Source organism: Notamacropus eugenii, chromosome 2, assembly GCF_028372415.1.
Source record: "Notamacropus eugenii isolate mMacEug1 chromosome 2, mMacEug1.pri_v2, whole genome shotgun sequence".
Taxonomy (NCBI): Eukaryota; Metazoa; Chordata; class Mammalia; order Diprotodontia; family Macropodidae; genus Notamacropus; species Notamacropus eugenii.
Window position 1 is genome coordinate 538,880,470 of NC_092873.1, and position 19,505 is coordinate 538,899,974.

The 19,505-nt window shown below is 45.8% G+C and overlaps 1 protein-coding gene across 11 annotated transcripts in view; it reads right to left on the reverse strand.

The window, feature by feature from the left end:
* Positions 1 to 19,038, reverse strand: part of ZZZ3 (zinc finger ZZ-type containing 3) — a 91,125-nt gene extending 72,087 nt beyond the window's left edge. For 4 of the 11 annotated variants that reach the window (XR_011975910.1, XM_072649898.1, XM_072649900.1 and 1 more), the window contains exons 1-2: positions 18,895 to 19,038; positions 10,130 to 10,259 (exon numbers count right to left, since the gene is read on the reverse strand). The gene's annotated coding sequence lies outside the window, so the exon portion shown is untranslated. Of the gene's footprint in view, positions 1 to 10,129; positions 10,260 to 18,255; positions 18,598 to 18,894 lie in introns of those variants that run through there. The other 7 variants (XM_072649901.1, XM_072649903.1, XM_072649895.1 and 4 more) reach the window with 6 other exon arrangements.
* Positions 19,039 to 19,505: the final 467 nt, after the last annotated feature.

Sequence of the window (19,505 nt, forward strand, 5' to 3'; positions counted from 1 at the left end):
TAAGTAATCAAAAGACACAGTTCTCTAAAGAACTGCAAAGTAAAAATTAAAATTTGGAGAGTCCAAGTCACCGAAAGGAAAAAATGTAAATTAAAAAGAATCTGATCAAAGATGACCAAAAATAGAAAGAGTCAATGCAGAATGCTGTGGGAAAACAGAAACTTTACTACATGCTGGTGGAACCGTGAAGTGGGCTAACAAGTCTGTACGTAAATTTGGAATTATGTTTAAAAAAAAAGTTACTTCACTACTCAGACCTCAGAATCAGGCATCTCATTATTGGCTATCCACCCCATAAGTCAGTCAAAGGCAAACACAAAGATTCCATCAGAGGCAGGTAGGTGGCGATGGAGGCAGAAGACCTGAATTCAAATTTGACCTTACCAGGTAACTTTGTGACCCTGGTCAAGTCACTCAACTGCTTTCTCCCTCAGCTTCTTCTCCTGTAAAATGGAAGTGATAACTACAGCTACTTCCCAGGGATGTGAGGACACAATGAGACGATATTCATAAGGCACTACCGAAATGCTAGCTAGGATTATTATTAAGCGCTAAAATATTCCTAGCAGGCACTCCTGGGAGCGAAGAAGTAGAACTAAAGCGGGTGCCCATTGCCTGGGGGGTGGCTGACATCTGTGGGCACAAATACAGTAGGAAACAACTGACATGATGAATACGGTGAAACATCAGAAGATAATAAACTGAAGCTAAAAGAAGCAAAACCAAAGGACACACAAAATGATGGCCATCATGCAGGTGAGACGGCTCCTAAAGGGCTGGAGCAAGGTCTCTTTTCCAGAAATGACTGACATAAAAACAAAAGGCATCAACAAAATGTAGGTTTGGTTTTTTTTTTAAACTATGGACAAAGAGGCCTTTGTTTTACTTAGGTGTACTTAGTATCAAGTTGGTACTAACATCCTGAACCAGCTGGTATCATCCAAAATACACATCTTCAGAATGTCGAAAGGGGTGAATTGTGGTGCCTCGAGATTTTTGTAAATAAAAGAAATCTTGATAGAAGAGAAAATTCTCCGAATAGAAATCTCAAATCGCATCCAGTTTCAAGCCCAGTGCAGTACAGTGGGGACATGGATACAATGGAGCGATAGTTCACCCAAAGAGATGACGACTACAAGGAGAGAATTATGGGAAGTCTGGTATAAAAGAGCAAAGTGAAGTCAATGGGCAGAGTAAGGAAAACAACATACACAGGGCTAAGACAACACAGGAAATTCCCAAAGGAAGAAAGCCCATCAATCCACAGACTTGTGAAAACAGCTCTGCTGAACTTCAACCTTCCTCACGACTCCCATGGATGGGGGTCTAAAGCATGCTGCTGTGACTGGATCTGACCAGTCTAGAGAGTCGCTACAACTAGTGGAGCCCCAAAGAAATTTTTAAAGGAGAGGAAAACAACACACATGTGGAAATACATTCCAAGGAGTTCTCTGGGACCCAACATAGGAATGGAAATGACAAAAGGGGCAGTTTCAGAGAAAACAAAGACAAGTTGGATGAATTCTAGCCAATATGGCAACTAGAACAAGAGGCAGAAATCTCGTTCCCATGGAGATACACCAACAGAAACCTAAATTCACTACAGATCAAATAATGACCAAGAAATCCAATGATTTGGATTTCTCCAGGAAGTGACTTCATCCACAGCAGAAGTAAAAAACAAAAATGCTCCAGAAACCCAAACTAAATCAGAAAAAGAGTCCCCAGCAAAGCCAGCAGACCCACAGCTTTACAAGAGTCAGATCTGACTCCTACAAAAAGCTCTGTATCTTAACTTAGAAGGAGGGTTCCTGTCCTGGGCTAAGGATCTTGAAAAGCAATGCTATAGAGCAGCTCCCGAGAGCACTGAAGTTGCCAAGTCTCCTGAAATGCCAAAAGGTCCTGAGGATCCAGCAGTCCTAACCTCAGGCCATAGAAGTATCCAAGGCAAGAACAAAGGGAACCTACCATCCTACCCCAAGACACATCAGGGACAAGAGTCTGTCTGAGACAAACCCTCAATTCAGGAACTATGGCTAGAGAAATGAGAAAATCAAAGAAGATACCAACCAGTATAAAAAAATCATTGTCAATATAAAAATCCCCAAAAGGAGCAAATAACTGTAATAACCACAAAAAAATGATACCAAGGGTATGGTGGAAGAGGATTTTCCACCAAAACTACATGAATGAAGAAATGAAGCAAGAGATAAAAAATTAAAATAAAAACTTTGGATGAAAGAACTGGAAAGAACCTTAGAATAAAAGGTGGTAAACCTTGCCCAAAAATTAGAAACCCTAAAAACTAGAATAGATCAAACAGAAATCTATGAAATATTACAACATGATCCAAAGTTCAGGAAAAAAAGGAAAAGAAAAGGTAAGTTATATCAAGAAATTACATAAAAAATCATTGGAGTCCTTGAAAATCATGATATATTAAAAAAAAAAAAAAAAAGCTGGCACTATATTTTAAGAAATCATAAATGAAAAATAACCAGATCTATTAGAAGCAGATAGAGTAGATCTCAAAATAAAGAGGAAAAGATCCACTGAACAACTCATGAAAAGTCCCAGGAATGTCAATGCAAAAATCCATAGTTCCCATATCAAAGACAAAATCTAGCAAGTATCCAAAAAGAAGTAGCTTAAGTACAAAGGAACCAGAGTCAGAATGACACAAGACTTGGCAGCTTCCACCATAAACCATGAGAGCTTGGAAAACAATTTCACCAAAGACAACCAAGAAATAAATTAATCTGCACAACTGAGTAACAGGTGGACCTAAAGAGAATATGGAACTTTCAAGCACTTCTAATGAAGAGGTGAGGAATTTTAAAATGCGAACACAGTGACCAAAAGAATGCATTCACCTAGGAAGGTACATGCATTTGAGCAACTGAAAGGGGTCATAGAATGCTGTTGTTGTCACATCCTAATGGGGAAAAAAAGTGTCCCTTCAGAACCTTAATGTCTTCTAAGGTTACCAAGAGAATTAAAGAAAGCTGAAAATCAGAGGACATACATAGGGGTGGACTAATTCTGCAACTGGAAGGTTTGTAAAAGGACCACATTAATATGGAAATGAAGAAGGTGGTAGAACTTGCTGTTTCTGATCCTCAAGAGGCATGTAAGGAAAAAGGCACAAATTCAGAAGAGGAAGGAATAGGGGAAGAGGACATCAGACAAATCTCACTCTTAACTCAAAGGGACAGAACAGTGAACACACATTTAAGATGCTGACTGGAAAATCCAAGCAGTGATTTCTTTTGTGCAAAGAACGCTAAGTCTGGAGCTTGGAAGAGTTCAAGAGAGAAAGTTTTAAGGGATCTTTGGAAAAGTCAAAAAAGGAAGCGTTAAGAGTCAACTGCATAGTGGAGGTGGTAGTTAGAGGCACAGGAATAAAAGAGGCTGCCAAGAGAGAGAAGAGAGAGAAAAGGACCAAAGACAGTTGTGGGGGAAGAATCATAACAGGTAACCAGGAAGCTGCATAGTCAGCCAAAGACACAAAGGAAGAAAACCATCAGGGAGAGAAAAATGATCAACTAGGAGAGGGTGGTCAACAGTATTCAAAAGTGATGGAGGATAAAGTCTCAAAGGAAAAATGTCAGGGAATTGGGCAGTGAGAAGGTCAGCAATTACACTAGAGTAATGATGAACAATAAAACTCCTTTTAAGGGTGATTATCTATGCGTAGACACTCACCAATCAAAAAGTCATGCATGTCTATTTCATACAATACTTTCAAAACAGGAGCTAAACATGTATTAAAAATATTGCAAGAGGGGGCGGAGCCAAGATGGCGGAGTAGAAACACACAAATACGCTAGCTCCGGACCCACAGCCCATGAAATATCTGTAGTAAAGAGCTGCCAATAAATTTGGGAACAGGAGAAGCCACAGAACAGCAGAGCGGATAAGATTTCTGTTCCAGAGGGACCTGCAAACCTCTCGCAAAAGGTCCGCTGTGCTGCGGACACGGAGCCCAGCCCAGCCCTGCCCCGGCCCTGGCACCGAGAGGAGAAGATCCGAGCGGACTTCAGGGACGGGATCTCCAGCAGCCGCACAGGTCCCTCCACCCACAGGTGACGGGGGTCAGTGAGAAGGTCTCTTTGGTGGGTCGAGAGGGGAGTGGGATGCCCCCATACTCAGGCCCCCTCGGGAGGCAACAGCAGAGTCGGAAGCAGACTGGGGCTCCCCAAGCAGGCAGGAGCCTGGATCCATTGTTGAAGGTCTCCACATAAACCCCCTGAGGGAACTGAGCCTGAGAGGCGGCCCTGCCCTGACCTGAGCACCTGAACTTAATCTCACACTGAATAGCAGCCCTGACCCTGCTGAAAGCCCTGAGGCTGGGAAGCAGCATTTGAGTCTCAGACCCCAAACACGGGCTGGGAGGATCCGGAGGCGAGGTGGGTGTGAGGAGAATATTCAGAGCTCAAGTCACTGGCTGGGAAAATGTCCAGAAAAGGGAAAAAAACCAAGACTATAGAGGGTTACTTTCTTGGTGAGCAGGTTTCTCCTCCCCTCCTTTCTGATGAGGAAGAGCGGTGCTCACCATCAGGGGAAGACATGGAAGTCAGTGCTTCTACATCCCAGCCCACTCAATGGGATCAGTTCTGGGAAAAGGCCATAAAGAGCTCAAAAAATTTTCAAAATTATGTTAGAGAGGTGGAGGAAAAACTGGGAAGAGCAATAAAAGACTTGCAAGCAAAGTATGAACAACAGATCAGCACCCTGCTAAAGGAGACCCAAAAAAATGCAGAAGAAAATAACACCCTGAAAAATAGGCTAACTCAATTGGCAAAGGAGGTTCAAGAAGCCAATGAGGAGAAGAATGCTTTCAAAAGCAGAATTAGCCAAATGGAAAAGGAGATTCAAAAGCTCACTGAAGAAAATAGTTCTTTCAAAATTAGAATGGAACAGATGGAGGCTAATGACTTTATGAGAAACCAAGAAATCACAAAACAAAACCAAAAGAATGAAAAAATGGAAGATAATGTGAAATATCTCATTGGAAAAACAACTGACCTGGAAAATAGATCCAGGAGAGACAATTTTAAAATTATGGGCCTACCTGAAAGCCATGATCAAAAAAAGAGCCTAGACATCATCTTTCATGAAATTATCAAGGAAAACTGCCCTGAGATTCTAGAACCAGAGGGCAAAATAAATATTCAAGGAATCCACAGACCACCGCCTGAAACAGATCCAAAAAGAGAAACTCCTAGGAACATTGTGGCCAAATTCCAGAATTCCCAGGTCAAGGAGAAAATATTGCAAGCAGCTAGAAAGAAACAATTCAAGTACTGTGGAAATACAATCAGGACAACACAAGATCTAGCAGCTTCTACATTAAGGGATCGAAGGGCATGGAATAGGATATTCCAGAAGTCAAAGGAACTAGGACTAAAACCAAGAATCACCTACCCAGCAAAACTGAGTATAATAATTCAGGGGAAAAAATTGGTCTTTTAATGAAATAGAGGACTTTCAAGCATTCTTGATGAAAAGACCAGAGCTAAAAAGAAAATTTGACTTTCAAACACAAGAATGAAGAGAAGCATGAAAAGGTGAACAGCAAAGAGAAGAAGTAAGGGACTTATAAAAGTTGAACTGTTTATATCCCTACATGGAAAGACAATATTAGTAACTCTTGAAACTATTCAGTATCTGGGTACTTGGTGGGATTACACACATATACATGCACACGCACACACTCATAGAGACAGAGTGCGCAGAGTGAACTGAATAGGATGGGATCATATCTTAAAAAAAAATGAAATCAAGCAGTGAGAGAGAAATATATGGGGGGAGAAAGGGAGAAACAGATTGGGGCAAATTATCTCTCATAAAAGAGGCAAGCAAAAGATTTTTTTAGTTTGGGGAAAAAAAGGGGAGGTGAGAGAAAAACATGAAGTTTACTCTCATCACATTCCACTAAAGGAAGGAATAAAATGCACACTCATTTTGGTATGAAAACCTATCTTACAATACAGGAAGGTGGGGGACAAGGGGATAAACAGGGTGGGGGGGACGATGGAAGGGAGGGCATGAGAAGGAGGGTACAATTTGAGGTCGACACTCATAGGGAGGGACAGGATCAAAAGAGAGAATAGAAGTAATTGGAAGCAGGATAGGATGGAGGGAAATACAGTTAGTCTTATACAACACGACTATTATGGAAGTCATTTGCAAAACTACACAGATTTGGCCTATATTGAGTTGCTTGCCTTCCAAAGGGAGGGGGAGGGGAGGGAGGGAGGAAAAGAAGTTGGAACTCAAAGTTTTAGGAATAACTGTCAAGTACTGTTCTTGCTGCTAGGAAATAAGAAATACAGGTAAAGGGGTATAGAAAGTTATTTGGCACAACAGGGCAGAGGAGAGGATGGAGACAAGGGCAGAGAGGAATGATGGAGGAGAGAGCGGAGTGGTGATGGGGGCAATTGGAATGCTCGGTGTTTTGGGGTGGGGGGAGGGGACAAGAGGGGAGAAAATTTGGAGCCCAAAAATTCTGTGAAAATGAATGTTAAAAGTGAAATTAATTAATTAATTAATTTTTTTAAAAAAAGGGCTTTAAAAAATCAAATAAGGGGACTAAAAAAAAAAATATTGCAATGATGCTAACAATTAAAGGAGAAAATATTATTGTTTTAGTTAATTAGACCTTGTACTTCACAATATGTAATACAGCATAAGCATAATGTCAAATTAAATATTGGAGTCCAGGAGGAAACCCAAAAGAATAAAACCTAAACACATTGAGTCTAAATTTTGTCCATTCTCCAAAAAGACTCATAACTAACCCTTTTTCTTTATAACCAGTCTCAACTGCTTTTGAAAATTATTTCATCTAAAATAAAAACATACCTTTGCTATTCCTCAAAAATGTGGGAGATGGAATATTGTGTTTATGAGGAAAGAAAGAAGACTGGGAGGTAAGAAAGTAACTTTAGAAACCAGTGTAAAGTTTGCGAGGGCTTGAGGCCCAAGCACCAGAAGTCAATTTTAGGGCAAAATGAATCTTAAATATATAAACTGACTTTACATATTTGCAAATGTTAAATATTGCTTCCCTCCAAATCCAGTAAGTCCCAAATAAGAATTGAACTATTTAGGGTGAAGTCTAAAAACTGCAGAAATAATTAAACGGAATTGATAATGGATTGTATAAAGGATAAGAACAAGGTAAAAATAATGCCAACATGTCAAAATTGAGAGATGAGGCACATGACAGCACACGAACAGTTAAATCACAAGTAGGCTCAAGCACAGATGGAAAGAAACTCAATCTTGGACTGCACTGGGATAGACCTACATCACAGGGTCAGCAAGGAGGCTAAGAGGCTCATGGTACACCTAGTTCCATGAAAAAGCATGATATTTAGAAACAAGAGGTGGTCAATCGTCAAAAAGGTTCCACTTAACCTAGACATTCCCCTAAATTATCATTCAAGGTCTCCTCCCTGTCACAGCCTAAATAAAACCATCCACATTCCTCCACTCTGGTCAAGGTTACCAATGACCTCTTGCTTATTAAATGCAGTGTTTTTCTAAGTCCACAGTCATGACGTTTCTGCAACCATCTCCTCTAGTAAATGCACTCATCATCAGCCATATGAAGAGTGCTCTAAATCACTAACATCAAGAGAAACAGATCCACACAACCCCCAAGTTTCCCTTCCCACCCTTCAGACTGGCCCAGATGACACCAGATGTGCTCTCCTCCACTGGATCTCCACAGCACCCTGCTCCCCGAGCCTGGGGAGAGTCAAGCTTAGTCTTCAACCTGCTTCTCTTGTCTCCACATCCTCCAGGGTCAGGGGCTCTTAAGTCCCAAACTTGTTATTTTAAATATCTTGATAACTGCATTTCACTAGGATTGGATTCCTTTTTTTTCCCTTGCCTCTGACTGGAATGAGTGAAGAGCTCCTCTCTCATCCTCTCCCACTGAAGGAAGGCAAGCAGGGAATTCGCCCCATCATTTCCCACTCTGGGACTTATCCTTCCCCAGATATTCCAGCGGAGGGCGCCCCAAGCCTCAGTTTCTCGCCCCACCCCCACCCCCCAAGAGCCGGGTCCATCTTAGGCTTCTCTTTGTATTCCCAGCACTTAGTTCAGTATCTGGCATATAGTAGGTGCTTAATAAATATTTACTGACTTTTATTTAATGCACTTAAAACCAATTCTAAGAAGTTCATAAGGGCAGCTAGGGAGTGCAACGGAGAGACCTAAGTTCAAATCCAGCCTCAGACACTTAGTAGCTGTGTGACCCAGGGCAAGTCACTTACCCCTGTTTGCCTCAGCTTCCTTGTCTGTAAAATGAGCTGGAGAAGGAAATGGCAAACCACTTGGCAAGAAAATCCCAAATGGGGCCACAAAGAGTCAGACAGGACTGAAACAACTGAACCAACAATATTACCTATATAGTGCTTTAAGGCTAGTTAAGCCTTTTACATGCATTATCTCATTTGGTAGTTTCTACAGGTATTACTTTTTCCATTTACAAGAGAGGAAACCAAGGCTTTAAGAGATCAAGCCATTTCAATCAATCAACATTTCTTAAGCTCCTACTATAGGGGCAGGGAGGGGGGCACTGGGCTAAGCACTGGGGATATAAAGACAGGCCCTGCCCTCAAGCAGCTCACAATCTAACCATCTGCCCAGAAGCACACACAGAACAATTTAATTTTGTCCAGGTCATGTACTAAGCATGTACTATATAAGAAACCCATTCAAGAAAAGGACATAAAAACAAACTGGAAAAGAGTCCCACCTTCAAGAAGGCTCCAATCTACCCCACTTCAAAGACAACCCTATGCTGCCTCTTTCCTGGAGACGGCAAGGCTGCCCAGAAGTTTGTCTGTAGATGGCATCGTGCTCATGTTATCTAGCCCCAACAGATGGCAGAAGCTCCTCAATGAGATGGGGGAAATGGGGATCCCAGAGTTGATTACTAAAGGGGTATTTTGTGAAAATCTGGAAAGTAATCAGTGATCACAGAAAGTCAGCAAAAAGTCATCAAAAATGGGCTGTGCATGTGAAACTGATTTCCTTTTCCAACAGATTACCAGAGTGGTAGATGAGAGTAGTGATGGCACATATGTTAGCTACATGTTAGCCCAACATGTGAAAAAGTTCTTCACAATCCACTCATAGGAAATATGGAGAGACTGGGTCTAAACGTGGCAGAATTAGATGGAATCAAACTGCAAGACTTTGGTGGAGCACTTCAGAAATTGGCCCTTGTCCCTGCCCCCTGGTAGTAATAACGTTTTCACTACTGACTTGGATAAAGGTACAGAAAGTATGTTTAGTGAATTAGCAGAAAACTCAAAACTGAGAGGGATGGCTAACGTACTCAAGGGCAGAGTCAAGTTCCAAAAAGATCCTGACAGGCTGGAATCTCAGACCCAATCTAATCAAAGGAAATTTAACAGGACTAAAAGTTCTAATCTGGATTACAAAAACAAGTTTGAGAAGTATAAGATGGGAGAAATCGATTGGGGGGGTCGGGTCTGTGGCACCCCCTGCAAGATCAATTATGCTCCAATGATGCAGCCACTACAGAAATGTTGAGGCAGAATCCAAGTCAAGAGAAGGGTAACTCTGTACTCAGTCTAGTTCAGATCTTCTCTGGAGTAATGAGCTCAACTCTAAGCACCACATCTTAGGAAAGCTGCTTCTAAGCTGAAGTATGAATAGCCACTAGGAGGGGATATGGCCTCAAGATCATGCCAGAGGATGCCCTGAAGGAACCCAGGAAGGGGATGCTTCCCCTAGAAAAATGGCCTCTGAGGTCCCTTTCGAGTCAGATTTGGATTCTTCTTGGGAGATGGCCTCGTCAAAACTGACACTATGAAGCTAGATGAACAGATATCTTATACAGATAATGGAAGTGGGTAATAAATCAGACTAAGAACTGAACAGGATGGAGAAGGAAGAGGAGACTGCATGGCTCTTCATGCCTCAAACAGAACCCCACCTGCACTGAGAATCACCCATGCACCAAGAGCTGTCTCTAACACAAAACCGGCAGCAAGAACTTGACCTCCCATGGCCTCTCCAGAGTGGGCATTTCCTTGACTTAGCAGGGGAGGTTTCCTCAAAAGGATTTAGTCATACTACTTACTGAAACCTCCGCTCCTCTCCAAACACCAATTCTTGTCGGGTTCTCTAGGGCTGCATGTTGTATCGTCTCCAAGGAATCACCGAGTGGCAGACTTAGAACTGAGAGGATCACCAAGGTCATAGATGCAGAGCTGGAAGGTATGGGAAGTCACAGATAAGGAAATAATTTAAGCTCGAGGCATTTTTAAAAGTAGACATGGCAGAGCCTGCAGGATTGGAATCCAGTTCCCTCTGACTTCAAATCTTGCCTTCTTTCCACTGATTAACTAATGGCAGGTCATCCAGAGGGCAACGGAGAAATATGAAGGTGGTTCCTGAAGGGATAACCTGCAACCCACTGTTGTTCAGTTGTGCCTGATTCTTCATGATCCCACTGGGGTTTTCTTGGCAAAGACCCTGGAGTGTGCACCATTTGCTTCTCCAGCCCATTTTACAGATGAAGAAACTGAGGCAAACAGGGTTAAGTGATTTGCCCAGAGTCACACAGCTAATAAGTGGCTGAGGCCAGATTTGAACTCATGAAGATGAGACTCCCTGGTTCCAAGGCCAGCGCTTTATCCACTGTACCACCTAGTTGCCACTTGCCAACCACAAGAAAAAAAATATGAAAAACTATTGAAGATGCATGACAGGAAAGGGAGGTAGACTCACGCTCATGTAGCATGTCAGTAACAGAAAGTACCCACCCTCATGTGAAGAGACCTAGAATTAGATTCTCCAACACATAGACCAGCACCCTCTAGAGAGTTCCTGAGGAGACAGAAAGCACAGGCTGAAAAAGCATGAATAGGTGGATGGATGGACACTATCCACCATGAAAAAAGTGTCAAAGAAGCCAACCCTCCCAAAGAGGCTCCCTGGGAGGATGGCCATGGTTATCAACCATCCCAGGCTGCAGTAAAGACCTATGGTGAAGCTACTATCTCTCAACACTTTCCTTCATCCATTCAAAGAGAGTAAGTCTAATCTACCTTCCACCAACAGGGCTTCAAAGCTTGGAGATGACCTGACAGAGGCAACAATCGGTCAACAGTGCCTAATGTTTCTTCACATGCCAGGAGTCATGCTAAGCACTCGAGAAACAGAGAAAGGCAAGAAACAGGCCCTATTCACATGGGGAACATGCAAACAACCAAGTCTAAACAAAGCATACACTGGGAATGACCAAGAGTGGGAAGGCACTGCCATTCAAAGGCTCGAGAAAAGCTTGTTTTTTCAACTGGCACTCAGAAAGAAAGCCAAGAGCAAGCGATGATGAGGACAGTACTCTATGCATGGGGGACAGTTTTCAGGAACCAGAAGGAGGCCAGTGCCACTGGCTCCTACAGTACCAGTGGAAGACTGGCAAAGCCAGGGAAGGAGGGGAGTGTTAGATTACAAAGGGCTCTGAATGCCAAATATTTTTGGTATTTAATCCTGGATGTGAGAGGGAGCCAGTGAAGTTCATTGCACCGAGGAGGGACATGGTCAAACCTACAGTTATTTATCATAATTTGTCCAAGAAAGGACATGATTTTTCCTTAAATTCAGTAAGCAGAAAAACAATCAGTCTGAGAATAACAGGAAAACTCAATCTATTTTTTGGACTATGTCCAAAAAAGCTTAAGTATTTTTTAAGAAGCAAGGCTGGAAACCAACTCAAAAGTGGAGTCACCCCCAGTCTCATTTCACTAGGGTACCCAAATGTCCCCCAAGGCAGTGTCCCCCAGTCACAGTTACCCTACTGGGGTGAACTCCACTGAGGGAAGAGAGCTACCAGTCAGCCTCCCAGATCCCCTCCATGGGTTCCCCCAACATTTCCTAGTCTGCTAGCCTCCTCATCTCTGGCCATCCTTCTCAGACCTCCAGCCTCTGCCCGAGAGGCCCAGAGTCAAACTGCACTGCCACATGGGCATGACCCGAACCCCAGTCTAGCTCCCTCTTAATAGGGGTCTCTCCCCATTAGAAGGAGAGCTCCCTGAACACAGGTAAAATCTCTTGGGGCTGAATTTGCATCCACAGGGCTTGGAAAGGGTTTGACATTGTATAAGCACCTAATTTATTATTTATGGTCAAAAAGTAAATGGCTAAGACTTGGGCAGCAGAAAAGAAGTGATGAGCCCAGGTAAACCCATAAGAAGGAAAAAATGCCTAAAGGAAGTGTGGTTTCTCTCCCCTTTTCTCCACTGTCTCCCTCACCACTGGCTGCTGCAATGGTCCTGGTTTCGAGTCACTCCCCTCTCTAGGCCAAGCTCACACAAGCTGCCTAACAAGCAAAAGTCTGTCATTCCCCTCAAGAAGCTCCAAGAGTGCTCTGGGAAAGGGAATCAGCACTTATACAGCACCTACTGGGCACCAGGCACTGTGCACTCATACAGCACCTACTGGGCACTGTGCTAGACACTTTCTACAACTCTGATCTCATTGGCTAGGGATCCTAGAAGCCCATAAAGTGCCCCTTCCCCACCTGGTTCAGCTCTGCTTTTTATCTTCCCACACTCTCCATTCCAGCCCAACTGACCGCTGGGCCCTACATCTGCCTCCTCACCTTTGGCCAGATCATCACACAGGCCTGGAATGCCATCCCTCATCATTCACTCCCAGCTCTTGGTATCCCTGGCTCCCTTCCAGGCCCAACTCAAGCAGCCCCTCCTCCAAGCAGCCCTTCCCAATACCCCAAGGTTAGCATTCTCTTCACACCAAGAAGTGATTTATCTGTGTACACTTCATTTTCATTCAGTAGAACACAATAAAAGAGAGAAAAGTTGAACAGTCAACATACAAACAAGAGGTAATGGATTCTCATACCAAATAGGGATGTTTGAATCCAGAGAGCAAGACTAAGAGGGACAGACAGAAGGAAATGTGTCTGAAGGTGAATTGGGCCCCATCATCCTGAGCTATTAAAGGGTCTCTTGAGAGGGGAAGCGTTCCTGCACAAATTCAGGAAGAATCACAGCCACCAAATTTCAGAGGATGCATAGTCTCATTTATTCCTCATATATAGCAGGTAACTAGCAAAAGAAACAAAGATTTCCCACATATTTCAGCTGTAACTTATTTCTCTGGCATCGTTCAATGAAGTGGTTTGACAGAAACGAATTTTCCAGATGACAGTGGAAAGTTATTCTTCAGCAGTAGAAACTCAAACATTTTGTTCTTTAATGATGGTCTAAAATGTTATTGTATCCTTCCCAGACTTCCCTGAAAATAACCTATTCTTAGTTCTGGGTTCTGATGACCATAATCTAGCAGAGGGAGCTTAGCTTTCAGCTAGTCCAATCCTTATTTCAGAGATGAGCAAGTCGTGATCGCTAGATTAAGTGATTAACCAAGATAATACAGTTATTTCCACATCAACTGTTGTACGACACTGTAAGGCCACAGTGTGTCCCTGACTAATGATGCTTTTATAAATTCATATGTCTACTCAAAAAAAAAAGTACATAGCTCCGAAGTTAAAAACAAAAAATAAAAAAAGTCTCTGTGCTCAAGGAGCCTCCACTCTACTAGAGGAAATAGAGGCTGCCAAGAATACATGACTACTCACTGGTGAAGGGGAGAAGCCCCCTCATGAAGGTAAATGCTGGCCCTGACCCGTGCACACTTCCCCTTCTGGACTTCCCAGCAAATCCCCTCTTCAAACACCTCAAGGGATGCTACAATGCAAGCCTCTCAACCCAGCCCCCCCCCCAGCAATGTGCAGACTTGCACCCACCCTGGTTCAGATACTCCATTTAATGAGGAAGGACAAGAGCATCTCTTGCATCGGCATTCCTCATCCCCCGTCTCCTCTTCCCTCTGGTTTTCCTGACAATGCTCTCTCTGGTGCTTCTGCTGCTCTGCACACTCCATCATGGAGTCACACTCAAAAACTAGTCCTGCGTGTCCCCCACAGCTCTGACCTGGACCTTCTTTGCTTCAGCGATCAACAGTTCCCCTGGATTGAATTTTCTTCTCTCTTCTGATAATTCCATGGGCCTGAACCTCCCTCCTGACCTCCAAAAGTCTGTTAGTTATCTTTACCCAAACATCTCAGATACCTCAAACTCAGCATTTCCAAAATGAGCTCAGTCCCCTTCCCTGTAAGATCTCCCCCCTTTCCTAACTTCTCTATCACTGTGGAGAGTACCACTATCACCCCACTTCCTTCACCATCACTATTTACCCAGCACCCTGGAAGTGGCAACCCCTGACAGTCACCATTCTCAACTGCTACCCACAGGGCAGGCAAACCAGCTTAGATGAAGCAGGAAGGTACCCTAATCACTCTCAATCATCCTGGCCATCATCCCTCCTAAGACCCTGAAGCCTGTAGAAGAGCAAGGCTTCCAGCCCAGTACCCACAGCCGTCATCTGAAGAATGCCACCCCTGTGGAGACTCAGCCCAGCAAACTGCTCCCACAAGTGCAATAGCCACAGATATACAGACCCAGAAAAGAAAGTCCCTGACCCTGACCAACACCAGAGATGGCATTAAAGATACAGCACCAATGCCCACTTTGCCACTGCACTCTAAGAACCAACCTGATTTGCAGCTAAAACCTTCCCTATGTGGTAGCTCCCACATGTGAATTCTCACTCCTGGAAAGCAGGACCTGACTTTTCTATTTATATTCTTAGCACAATTCTTTGCACAAAGCATTTAGAAAATGCTTTATTCATCTCCCACAGCCACCAGTGGTCAAACCGTGTGAATTCCACCTCTCCTTTGACAACGACATCACCTCACCTCTGGACTTTCTTCAGTAGGGAAGGGGAAAGGACCTCTTATATACAGACACTGTGCTACATGCTTTATACAGCTCTCATTTAATCCTTACATCAATCCTGGGAGGCAGGTGATTTTTTATTATCCTCATTTTACAGATGAGGAAACTAAGGCCCAGGTCAGAGGCCAGATTTAAGCTCAAGTGTCCTTGACTCCAGGTCACAGGGCCACAGAGCTGCCTCAAGCAGGCAAAAAGTCAAAAAGTCTCTCCCCGATCCAGTCCGTTTTCCATGAAGCACAGGCCTGACCCTGTCACCCTCCCCCCTCACTCAATAAACTCCAGTGGCTCCCATCACCTCCAAGATCAAAGACAAAAGCCTCTGCCTTGCCCCTTCCACATACTCTGCCACTTGCCTCCTGGCTGCTCCTCCAACAAGAGAACAACTCCAGCACGACATGCCCAATGCCAAGGGAGAGGTCCATCAGCCATTTTCATACAAAATATGTAAAAGGTCATTTCAAGGGTGGAAGAGCACGCTCAGGCTGGGCTCTGAGAGTCACTGAGGTTTCTAAGACCTCAGGGTGAGGGACCCAGAACTGGAGTTCCCTCTCCCAGCAACCTGTCCTGGCTTCCTGAGTCTCTGCCTTCTCCAAGAAACCACTGCCAGCCCTCCTTAATCTCTGTGCCTTCCCTCTGAGATGATCTCCAATTGATCATGTGTGTCTGTCTTGTTTGTATGTGGCTGTTTGTACGTTCTTACCCATGAGACTGTGAACTCCTTGAGAACGGACTTATTTTGTCTTTCTTTGTGTCTGAAGCACTTAAGTTCAGTGCCTGGCACATAGTAGGTACTTAATAAAAGCTGGTTCATTTGACTTCAAGAAAAAAGTGGTTAGAATTTTTTAAAATTCTCTTTAAAAAGTACAAAATACCTCTGAATATGTAAGCACTTACAATAGGAAATCAAACTCAAGACAAGTGAGCATCTTTTACAAGAGAACCACAGCACAGGTCCTTGGGTTTCCAGCTACCCATCACTTCTGTAATACTTGTGACACTGGGAGTTAAACCCTCTCTAAGTCAGCTGCCTGACTCTAAGGCTGAGGAAGTAATACATTCATTTTAATTCTGCTGAGTCCCACTTTTTTCAACTTCTTTGGAAAACATTTTCACAAGTGGTTAACTTCCTGGCAAGGAAGGCGACCAGATTAAATTCGAGTCTCACACCTGCACTGAACCAGCCCTGCTAGTCTCCCTCCACTCCTCCTACAGAGGTGACATCCAGAGACCCTGAGAGTGGCAATGAACCACCTACAAGCAGCCACCTCCAAACTTTAGAGGTAAGAAGAGACCAATTCCTTCAAGCTCACAAGAGGAGAGAAAATCTTCATTCTTTCCATAACAAAAACAGCACTGGAGTCAAGAAAGCTGGCTAGAATCTGGCTCGGTTACTTTATGACCTTGGATAAGTCACCAGGCCTCAGTTTCTGCAAACAAAAAATGCATGGTTGGAATAAATGGAGTCATCTCAGAGGTTCCTTCTACCTCTAAACCCTAAGATACCATAACCCCCTCTACCTCTGCAAGCCCTAGAGAAGAGTGCAGGATCCTCACCTACTGGCTGGTAGCAGTGACATAAGTAGAAGATCAGGGAAAACGATGACCACAGCTTTCAGTCTGGGGAGAAAACAGGACAGAGTCCATACAGATTATCCACTTTTATACAGTTCTTTGTCTTCCAGTCCAAGAGGTTTAAAACTTCTGGAAAAATGACCCAGGAGAACTCAGTAAGATAAATGTCCAGCCTAGCAAGCGATCTTTTCAAGTCACCAAGCGTCCTTTCAATAGGAAACAGCAATGGAAATTCAATCCAGACAAACCACACTGCTCCTCCTTCCCTTCCAACAGTACACTTAAAAAAATAATCTTTTTTAAATAACTCTGCTAAAAGAAGTCAGTGACCTTTAGCAGGCTAAATTCTTCCTCCTGAGCCAACAGCATTATGTCTAAGCAAAGCTTCTGAAGGAAAGGAGCATGTTTCTTGAAAGAGTTCTGACAGGGTGTGAAATACATGTCCATCTAGACCAGAGGAAGCCTATTAAGGTTGAATGGCATTCCCAGAAGCTAATCTATAACTAAGTTTCACATTTAGCATTGTCTCTAAAAAAAAAAAAAGTTCAGCTTCAGGACACAACCTACACGAAACTTGGACAACTCTCAAGTTAGTCACTTTTTGCAGAAGTGTTGGGGAGTTTTTGCAAACAAATCTCTATAACATTAGGAAAAAAGGAGAAAAATCACCTCATGCATATTCTAATTTTGGTTTCTGAAGCTGGATCTCTTCTGGTAAGCCGAGTCAGCTTCAGAAATCACACCTCCAAATTCCCACCAGACTCTTCTACTCTCTGCCGCCATCCCTAAGTTACTCTGTAACCGGGGGCCAATGTTTCTACAACGTTTCCCACACCTCTTATCTTTCCTCAGATGTCAGTCTGGGATACAAAGTCTCAGAAAAGCATATCCACTCGGGAGGAACCTCCCAAAAGAGCACTCACGACACGATGATGGCTAAGAACTATAGTTCTACGTCCCTACACAGGTGAACACACATACAGCCAACACTTTACAACTTTTCCAACAACTTTAAAGAACCTGATGAACTCAAAAGCTTCTAGACAGATTCATGCTCTCCTCCGAAAGGGCAAGCTTCAAGCCACAAAAGAACTGTATTCTTCAGACACATGTAAAGACAAAGGAAAGAAGAAGGGAGGGGAGGCCAGGCTAGCTTGAGACTTCCTAAAATTCCCAAATAGCCACATTGGATTAGACCATTTGAAACGGCTCTTCACTTTAGAAATGATTAGGAGTTGCCAAATTGAAAGTGATCGAGAGACTCCTGAGGTGGATCTATGGCTCAGGATCGGGTCTCCCTGGTTAGCTGGGTGCCCACCCTAGACCAGATCCGGGCCAGTTGGCAGGGGGCAGGGCTAGGGATGAGGAGGAGCTGCGGCCTCACCTTACATTTCTGGATGAAAGAAGGCAAGGTCCCATTGGTCTGGGCGCGGACCCCAAACACGGGGCGTTCCCCAATTTGAAAAAGTTCCTTCTCCAACACGTGCCAGCCCTGCCAGCGCGCCCAGGCGACGGGCACCCAAACGCGCTCCCGGCCCAGACCCTGACGGACCGCCTGCCTCCGTTTCTCCATCCGGACGCGGTGACAACACTCCGAGGGCATGACACGCGCGGCCCCCGGCAACCTCAGCACCCAGCAGGCGCCACCTAAAGGCAGGCAGCCCCTCGGACCCGCGCCCACTGGCGCTCCTGGGCACGTGGGAGGAGCTACCCCCCCTCGCAGGTAAAGGGCGCCGCGGGGGCGGGGAGTCCCTCGGGGAGGTGTCGCCGTGCCCAGGGCCCCACCCGCACCCCGGCCACTTGCCTGCTCCGAGCAGTCTAGGCTCCCCCGACCCGGGAGCCCCAACAGCGCCGCCGTCCCGGGCCCCACTTTCGGCCGGCCCCCTCCCGCGAGAGCCGCGCAGTCTCGCGAGGCCGCCTAGTCCCGGGGAGTCTCGCGAGGCCGGGTCGGGGCCAACATGGCCTCCTGAGCACGTCTTCGGAACGGGAACTGCTCGCCACGGGGGAGGCAGCGACGGGGGCTGGGCCGCGCGGCCGGGGTCTGGGGAGGGAAGTGGGGCAGGATGCGCGCGACTCGGCCGCGCGGAGGCTTAGGAGAACTTCAACCCCCAAGTTTCACGTCAAACCGACCGGGCTCCAGACCGGTCACGTGAGCGTCAGCGACCCGCGTGCGTGTCACGTGGGCCGCAGCCCAGCCAGCTCCGAGAGCGCGCCCGGCGCCCCGCCCCCGAGCGCGGCGGCGGCGGCGCAAGCTTGTGCGCGCGCACCCCGCCCCACGTGGGGGCATCGCCACTCACAGCCGTGGCCCCCTCCCCTCTTCACTCTCCTCCGCCCTCCCCTCCCGGGATCCAACGCGCCGCAGAATCCGAGTCCCGCAGCCCCTCCCCCTCCCTTCCTCGCACTCCCCCGCCCGCCACGTGCCCCCAGCGGCCCCGGGGCTCACCTCGGGCGCCGCCGAGCCGACCGGAGAGAGCGGCCGGCGGGCGGCCCGTGGCCGAGAGGGAGGCCACCCCCGCCGCCCCCGGAAGCTCGGCCGGCCGCCTCCCCGCGGCCCCTGTGCGCCAGCCCGCCCGCCCGCCCGGCGGCGCTTCCAAGTGGGCCCGCCTCCCGCTTCTGCCACTTCCCGCGGCCGCCCCCTCGCCTTCTTCCGGCCCCTCCCTTCTCCTCCTCCTCCCCCCTCTTCTCTTTTCCCTTCCCCCCTCCTGGCTCCGCGGGTTCGAATCCCGGCCCTCCCCGCCAGCCTCACCTGATTAATAATGGCGGTCATAATAATTTATAATCATGATAATAACGGGAAGCAGCTGTCGCTGCGGGTCCAGTCGGCTAGATCTTAGTAGGCGCCCGCTGTGTTCCCGGCGCTGTTGCCAAGACCATGAAAATCACAGGTAGAGACTCAGTCCTATCCTTAAATTAAGTGACTTTGGCATTGGGGATGCCAAAGAAAAGAGCCCTCACCCCCCCTCGGGCAGCTTACGTTCTACCGCAGGGCATTTAGAGAGCACCTCGTAGCACTGGGTCCAGAACACCTTTCAAATGCCTGCCCAGGATGAAAAC